Source organism: Macrobrachium rosenbergii, chromosome 23, assembly GCF_040412425.1.
Source record: "Macrobrachium rosenbergii isolate ZJJX-2024 chromosome 23, ASM4041242v1, whole genome shotgun sequence".
NCBI classification, from domain to species: Eukaryota; Metazoa; Arthropoda; class Malacostraca; order Decapoda; family Palaemonidae; genus Macrobrachium; species Macrobrachium rosenbergii.
The window spans coordinates 46254469-46262678 of record NC_089763.1 but is presented as its reverse complement, the minus strand read 5'-3'; the positions used below and the strand labels follow the sequence as shown (position 1 = coordinate 46262678).

Here is an 8210-nt window from a genome sequence, read left to right as displayed (position 1 = left end):
CGGTAATGTCGCTCCTATCAGACTCATAACCATAATTAGACCAATTCCCTTCTGTTCTGATGTATTGTTCAGTCACTCCATTGGAGTGCTTCATGATATTCAATCTACAAACTTGCAGGACTTTTGAGAGCATTTAGATTTTCAGCTAGTAGACAGACTTTGAGGGAGCATTCAGGTGACTTTAGAGTATCTAGAGTTCTAGACTTTCTGGGGAATATTTGCACTACTTGAAAGTATTCAGATTGCTTGAGAGTATGACTATTTGAGAATATTTACCCAGCTTGCTGTCTTTTATGATTGTATTAAACTGGGCGAAAGTCTTTAGACGGTGTAAAAGCCTAAAGTCCATTTGAAGTGTTTTACATTTCATGAGAGCATTCAAACTAGTTGGTTATAATTTACTCAGCCGAGACGAGTTCAAAGTTTTTCTGAATAATTATGGTTTTGAGAACATTAAGACATTAAGAGAGTCTCCAGAACTCATTAAAGTATTCATTAACCTTGGGGAGAATTTAAACTTAATGATGTGTTTAAACTGCATAAGATCTTAGATTTTAATCAATATTTATACTGAGAATATTTAGACCTCGTGAGAATATTCAGACTCTTTAAAAATATTTAGACGTAATGAGAGTACTCAAGCTTCTTAAGAATATTGAAGATTTCATTAGTGTGTTTAGACTGTATAGGGTTAGTAAATTTCACTTGAATATTCAGGCTACTTGTGAGTATCAAGACTTGGTGGGTATGTGTTTAGACTCGATGTGTATCATCAGACTGAATAACAGCGTTCAGGTAAAATAAGCCTGTTTACAGCGTACGTTGATCTTTGGACAGCATTAAAATATTCAGACGGTTTTAGAGTATTTAAACTGGTTGAATATATTCAAGTCTGCTGAGGAAATTTATGACGCTCACTTTCGTTAAGACCTAAATCCTCAGACTGCACAACAATTTTCAATATTTATTTTATCTTGAATTCCAAGTACGAACAAATCATCTAATGTAGAGGGAATTACATACGTAACATGGGACATTATAAACGCGGTAAGCATTTACAGTTCGATTGTTCTTGCTCATACCGCCTTTGACTGCTTTTTTCATTGAACGAGGCAAGAATTGTCTCCAGAGCCAAAGAAATACGGAAGGCATCGGCTGTTTTAAGCGCTGGCTCCCGCCTAATCGAAGCATTGTGCAAGTTATTTCTTAGCCATACGGAAAACGATAATCCCGTTAGACTCGCCTTGAAGCTTCAAGATATCTTGTAGTAATTGTCGGTTTCCTTTAAAGATGTCCTGTCATCTTCCCCTTGTTGTAACTTCCGGTTGTTGAATGCTACAACTGAAATACACATTACACATGCAACAAAGTTTTGTAGTTATAATGATGTGAAAAAGGGAATAAACTCTTCCTCTAGCCTTTATATTTCCCTTTTCTCCTTAAAGTTATAAATCTAACATAATCATGCGACATATCCGTAACAGACATACACGTGCAATCATAAAGGTACATACATACATACACTCACGTATGTAAACACACACACAGTAATAACACAATGCCCTCTTAACTTCTCGAATTCTTCACACCTATTTGATACGCTTGTCACTACAAAGCCTTAGATCCAAATGCAAGAATACGAAGTAAGTCTGATCTTCGTAGCTACGGGCACCAGAATTACTTCATATTCATGCATTTGGCTCTAAGGCTTTTTAGTGACAAGCGTATCCAAAAAGTGTGAGGAACTCGAGACGTTAAGAAGGCATTGAGGTTATTACAATTGCATGCGTATCTGGTGATAAGTAACTAGTCGATTCTTTATATATATACACACAGACACACACACATGCATGTTGTATGTAAACTTGAATCACACGTGTCAGCGTACCACCTCTGCTTAACCAGCAAGAGTATTGTTGCTACAAAAATCTATTTTGCCCTTGTCTTGAACAAGAATTATGTAGAGGGTAGTTAGTCAAGTGTGGCGAGTCATGGCCTGGGTAGAGAAGGCATGGGCCTTACAGACTCATCCCAAAAGACTAGCTGAGAACAGGAAGGTTAAAACCTACTGTATTTCTCTCTATATATATCAATATATATAAAATATATATATATATATATATACATATATATATATATATATATATATATATATATATATATATATATATATATATATATATATATATACACACACACACACACACACACACATATATATATATATATATATATATATATATATATATATATATATATATATATATATATATATATATATATATATGTGTGTGTGTGTGTGTGTGTGTGTGTGTGTGTGTGTGTGTGTTTGTGAGACGTGTGTAAGAATAAAAAAGTGAAATGAATTTTCACCGATTCGAAAAAAAGTTGAAAATTGCTTCTTGGCAACATTATGGTCGATGTAAATTCTGCCATAAAAAAGTACTTGATCACATGATAGTAAAGTGTTTTAATACTACTCGTATATATTGCGAAAGTTGTGTCCACAGGGAACTTATTCCTGAATAGAAGGTACGAGTAATTGTCAACTTGGTTTAAAACGAACACAGACGCATTATTAACGAAAAGGAAAGAAAGACAATATTCTCGAAGTGGACACCGCAGGTTATCTTATCATATAATAATTACGACTGCTTCCCTCCTCTTACAATTACAGTATCGCCATGAGAGTCATTTTCATATCATCGTGATATCTGTCATGACATTTAAAGCGGAAGAAAGCTTGCCTTATCAGGCTGACCACGGCAGGGTGGTGTTGCTATGTTCAGCACATCTTTGTCATCATTGAGCATGACGCAGATGATAAGGTTCGTGGATTAGTAGAGTCGGTCTATAGGCTATAAGTAGTCCAGTTACAGTAAACTCGGACTCCAGTTTACCTCTCGCGGTCACGTCTGTCAGACGAGAGTCTCGCCAGTCGGCGGCTCTCGGACTCTTAGTTACCCGGACGTTGCTTGGGGAGAGGGTGTGCGACGGGGTTTCCTAAGAGTTCTGAAGTTAGTGGAAAAGATCTCTTTAAATCTTTCATAAAATGTCGTCTTACGCGCGGGAGACAATGCTACTACGTGCTACAATTGTAAACTGATGAAAGCAAGTGCCAAAATGGAAGTACTGTCCCTGTAGTGATTATTAAACTCTGGAATTATCAGTGAATTTTTGGATTTGCAATAGAATCGACTGAAAGGAGAATTTTACGGGAATTCACAGTACGGTAAGAAACCGCGAATATTCAGTTGTTCATCTTATTTTCTGACAGTAATGTAAGGGGGTTCAAGTTCAGTTAATCCAAATTTTGAAATAATTGATAGTTTAGATTTCACTGTATCACGAATCTGTAAAGAACAGGTTTTTTAATTCTGATACAGTTTTATGGTAGGTTTACACTTATTATTGACAGTTGTATACAGAAATAAACACATTATTATTGTTAATGTCATCACGGTTATTATGGTCAAAAGTGTAATAAGCTATAGCATGACATGCTTTTACTCTAGAAGTGAAAGATTTGATTATTGAAACTGTGCGAGTGATCTCTCTCTCTCTCTCTCTCTCTCTCTCTCTCTCTCTCTCTCTCTCTCTCTCTCTCTCTCTCTCTCTCTTTCAAAATAGCATAAATAAAATTCATAGAAATATATAATTAATAAATAATAGTCCACTGAAGTATAGGCTATAGTAAGAAACTTTATGTCATTAGTGTTACCGTATCTGTGACATATATAATGAGTTTTTAAAGTGATCTTTAGGCGCAAAACAAGACTAATTTTCATTTGACATCAGTGACTTAATTTTACTCTTGGTATGAATGACTAGGCTACTGATACTTGATATAAATAATCTCTCTCTCTCTCTCTCTCTCTCTCTCTCTCTCTCTCTCTCTCTCTCTCTCTCTCTCTCTCTCTCTCTCATTTGACATTAAATTTCATCTTTTGAAGCCTCCTGTCATTTGTTAGAGCATTAGACACTGATCACCTGTTGATGCCAGCAAAAGTGTCATGTTTAACATGGATTTACTTATCTCAGTGACTGAAAAAACTAACTGGCGGTGACTTTTGATTCAGATCACACATGATTACACACACATTTTATATATATAGATGTGTGTGCGCGCGCGTGTGTGTGTTTGTGTGTATGTATGTATATACGAGTATATATTGTAAATATATATATTATATATATATGTATATATATATATTGTGTACAAACTGAAATCGTTTTACCCCAAACTTTTTATTTTGCTTTTGATTTTCGGCCAAACGTAACTATACACTGTGTATTCAGCTCAGTTGGTTGTGATAATTTTTCTTCGCCCAAAGAAATTTTTCATAATCAGTGAATGAAGGCTGTACCATCTGTAACGCAAGAAAAACAACTAATAAATAAAACTTGTACGTTCTACGATATAAGCATGGTTGTAATAATCTCTGAAAAACAACGGAGTTACAATGTTATGCCTCATGCCAAAAAAAAAAAGTTTTTTTAATATAATCAGTGAATAGAAATGGCGTCCCCAGTAACCTGTAAATTATTTTGTTTTATAAAGAGATAAATAAAATTGTTGCCCTATTTGACACGTAAATTCGCTTTTATAAGTATAAATAAACTGGTCAGCTAAAACTAACTGGAAAATACTGATGCAGCGTTTGTGATCTCAAGCAGGCTTCAAGTACTGTACTCTCTCTCTCTCTCTCTCTCTCTCTCTCTCTCTCTCTCTCTCTCTCTCTCTCTCTCTCTCAAATGTATACACACCCTCCCTTATAAATCCGAGGACTTTGATGATGTAACCCTCAAATCCCACGTCTGTCTTCTCTCCTGTTGAAGTCATTATCAGATATTCTGTCTATCTATCTTTTCGTCTGTCTTATTCATATTTAGGCCGTCACATCGTAATGAAAAACTGGTTAGCCTCAACGAGGTAATCCTTACCCCTGCCCCGGGCGCGGAACCATTCATCAAATATTTCTCCTAAGTTGGATCTCTCTCTCTCTCTCTCTCTCTCTCTCTCTCTCTCTCTCTCTCTCTCTCTCTCTCTCCATTCATCATATATTTCTCCTGAGTTGCAGCTCTCTCTCTCTCTCTCTCTCTCTCTCTCTCTCTCTCTCTCTCTCTCTGTCCATTCATTATATATTTCTCTCCAAAGTTGCTTGCTCAGTGCTCTCTCTCTCTCTCTCTCTCTCTCTCTCTCTCTCTCTCTCTCTCTCTCTCTCTCTCTCTCTTCACTGGCTTGGTTAGAGTTCTTTTCCTGTCTGCCTCTCTCTCTCTTCCCATGCACGCACGTGTACAGTGGGAGTGCCTGTGTGTGTGTGCGTGTGTGTGTGCGCGCTCGCGTGCATGCGCATGCTTGCTCGGAAATGACGTGTAGTTACCTAGGGGAATAATCACAGGACCGCTTGCTTCTCGGTAAATGGATCAGAAAACCGCAAGTCACCGTGACTAGCCTGTTGTCAGGTCAACCTCACAAACCTCATTTAGCCGCAATACTCCACGTCAATAAATGGCATGAGTGATTCATTTATGCATTTTCATTATTGGTGATTACTCTCAGGTACGTAATTTGGGGTACGAAATCGTATCATCCGGGTTATCCATATCTGTGATGAGCTTCAGTTATGTAATGACGAGTACTTGAAGTCTAGATGCAGCGTCATGGTTGCACCTGAAACTAACCTGAGGTGATTTTCGGGATATGTAAAAGTGTTACCTGGTTATACCTGGAATTAAGCGATATAAGTATTTCGAGATAAATAAAAAAGAAGACTTTGTAGATCTCGGTTTACCTGTAATTAATTTGGTAATCTATCTACGTCATTATGTTTCATGTGTGTCTATATCTAATTGTTGGTTGCTTTATCTTTTGGTAATAGTTACACCTCTTCTCTCTGTCATCCCTCTTTGCTTCACATTGTGAATTGAATATAAGACTTTTCAAAATAACACTTATATACATTATCATTGTGGATTAAACAAGCCTCTTGTGGGATTTGAGCGGTTCACCAGTCAAATACTAAGTCTAGCTAGCCACAGAGGGCATCATCTTCTCGGGGCAGATTGCCAACCTGTAATGTTTACCGGTATTTTTATTGATGCTCTGTGCATGCTGAAAGAAGGGATTCTGTAGAAGCATTTTCGGTAAACTTAGACTTCTCTGGAAATTCAAGTTTCTGAAGCAACTGAGCAATGAGACTACTGTGCCTATTATACATTTATTTTAGTAGACTTGTCGTTTGACGCTAATGTGACGTCCAGTTACTTCTCTATCTCTTGTCATCTGAATTTGAACTTCATAGCCTCTAACGAGGAATGAATTATGTAAGCTTCGGTTATGGCATAAAAAACATTCGTTTCTCTCTGATGCATTCTCCTGTTCTTACTGGCAAAGTGAACCAAGATAATATTAGTATTCATGGTGAATGTCTGTATTAGTTTTCATAGCACATCGGTGACATTCTGTTCGTACCGCTGTTTGCAGTTAGCATGAATAAATGCCCATGGAAACCCCCACACCCCAACACCCACCAACACCTACCGTGGGGAATGTGTACTGAAAGACAGAGGCAGAAGTTCTGTATCTTGCAGTTTATCTATTTCGTACGACCTTCCGTTACTTCAAAAGGACTGACTGATCGGTTGCAAGTTATCCGTCGTTAGAGGCTCTCTTTGGGGTTATGACACACCACTTTTTCTTCGTTCTAGCTCTTTAGTTCTTTATAGGGATAATAAGAAATGCTTAAAATGCCACTAGATATTTTCGTAAGCCACGCATTTTGACGGCTTCCACATGGAAGGTGCCTCTAGACGCAAAAACAATTTTTGGCTGTATCGAAAGCCCTTCTTAAATAAGATTTTTCGTCAGTCATGCTTACTGACGATTTCCTTTTTAGCTGAGGTTTATTGATAAGGCTTTTTAAAAATGAACACTGACTACCTCCAGATAATTGTAGTTTTTTCTTTTTTGTGTGTGGGGGGTGGGGGTGGTGGTTGGGCTACCAATTACCCACAGGACGAGACAAGGGTCCGAGACATCCTGAAGGTGATCCGAACACAAGGTCAAGGAGTCGTTGCATTCACAGCCTCTTAAAGCCGAACGACGAACACAGCATTCGCTGCTAAAGCCTTGGCCCGACTGTCCAACCATATTCGGACGAACTAAATCGGTTTTCTCCGGTCCCTAAGTTTCAGATTAAGAAACAAATGCTGCCAATGACTTAATAAACTTCAAGTCTTGGATTAGATACATCTTTTTTTATTATTATTATTTCTTATCACGCGTAGTGATGACATACTATTATTGAAACCAGGTTCTTTCTGAATTTCCTGTTTAATCAGCCCAGTCACTGATTGCGAGAACTTTGATTCGTCTAATCGATAGGATCCTCTCGAATCTTATCTTTGATTGTAATGCTGAATCACTGGTTTTAAAACTTATTATTTTTTTTTTTTACATATTCCAAGAATAAATGAGTAAAAGGAATTTTATTTAAACAGGGCAATTTGGACTAAAAGATAAATACTGCATCTCATTTTTTTTTCGTTTACAGTGGGTAATATGCCTTCTAGAACGTTTATTTATTATCTGCCATATCTAGACACCTAATTTACACAAGGGATGCTGCTGCTGACTTCATGCCCCTGTCCCTTTTCTGAAAAAGCAGCACACTCAAACACACACACACACACACACACACATATATATATATATATATATATATATATATATATATATATATATATATATATATATATATATATATATATATATATATATATATATGTATGTGTTTGTGGGGATGTGTGGGGTGTTGGGTTGGGGTGCTAGTGTTTGAGTAAGTTTTCCTCAGCATCTACATTATGAGTCTGACAATTTCAGAAGTGAGCGCAGTGTGTATTTTTTTTTTTTTATGTCCATAAAAGACAGAAGCTTTTTTCCAGTGTTATACACTGGGAAAATCTCCATATTTCCAGCGATGTCTGAGAGAGTGAACAAACGTGGAAAATTCCATTTGGGAAAATTTTCTTGGTGTTACCATTCACGTTGGTAAGCGCTTATATACATTAACCTAAATTTTATTCAATTGTACAACGTTTATCTGTTAGCAGATATATATAATTTATATATATATACATATATATACATAGTAGAACTGAATTATTTTCTATGCCATGTATAAGGCGTTTGCCAGTAATCATCACTT

General features: G+C 36.8%; 1 protein-coding gene across 2 annotated transcripts in view; it reads left to right on the top strand.

The window, feature by feature from the left end:
• The first annotated feature begins 2787 nt into the window (after positions 1–2787).
• Keap1 (kelch like ECH associated protein 1) overlaps positions 2788–8210 on the top strand; it is a 79753-nt gene continuing 74330 nt past the window's right edge. The window contains exon 1 of one of the 2 annotated variants that reach the window (XM_067125882.1): positions 2788–3232. The gene's annotated coding sequence lies outside the window, so the exon portion shown is untranslated. The remainder of the gene's footprint in view (positions 3233–8210) is intronic. The other variant, XM_067125878.1, reaches the window with a different exon arrangement.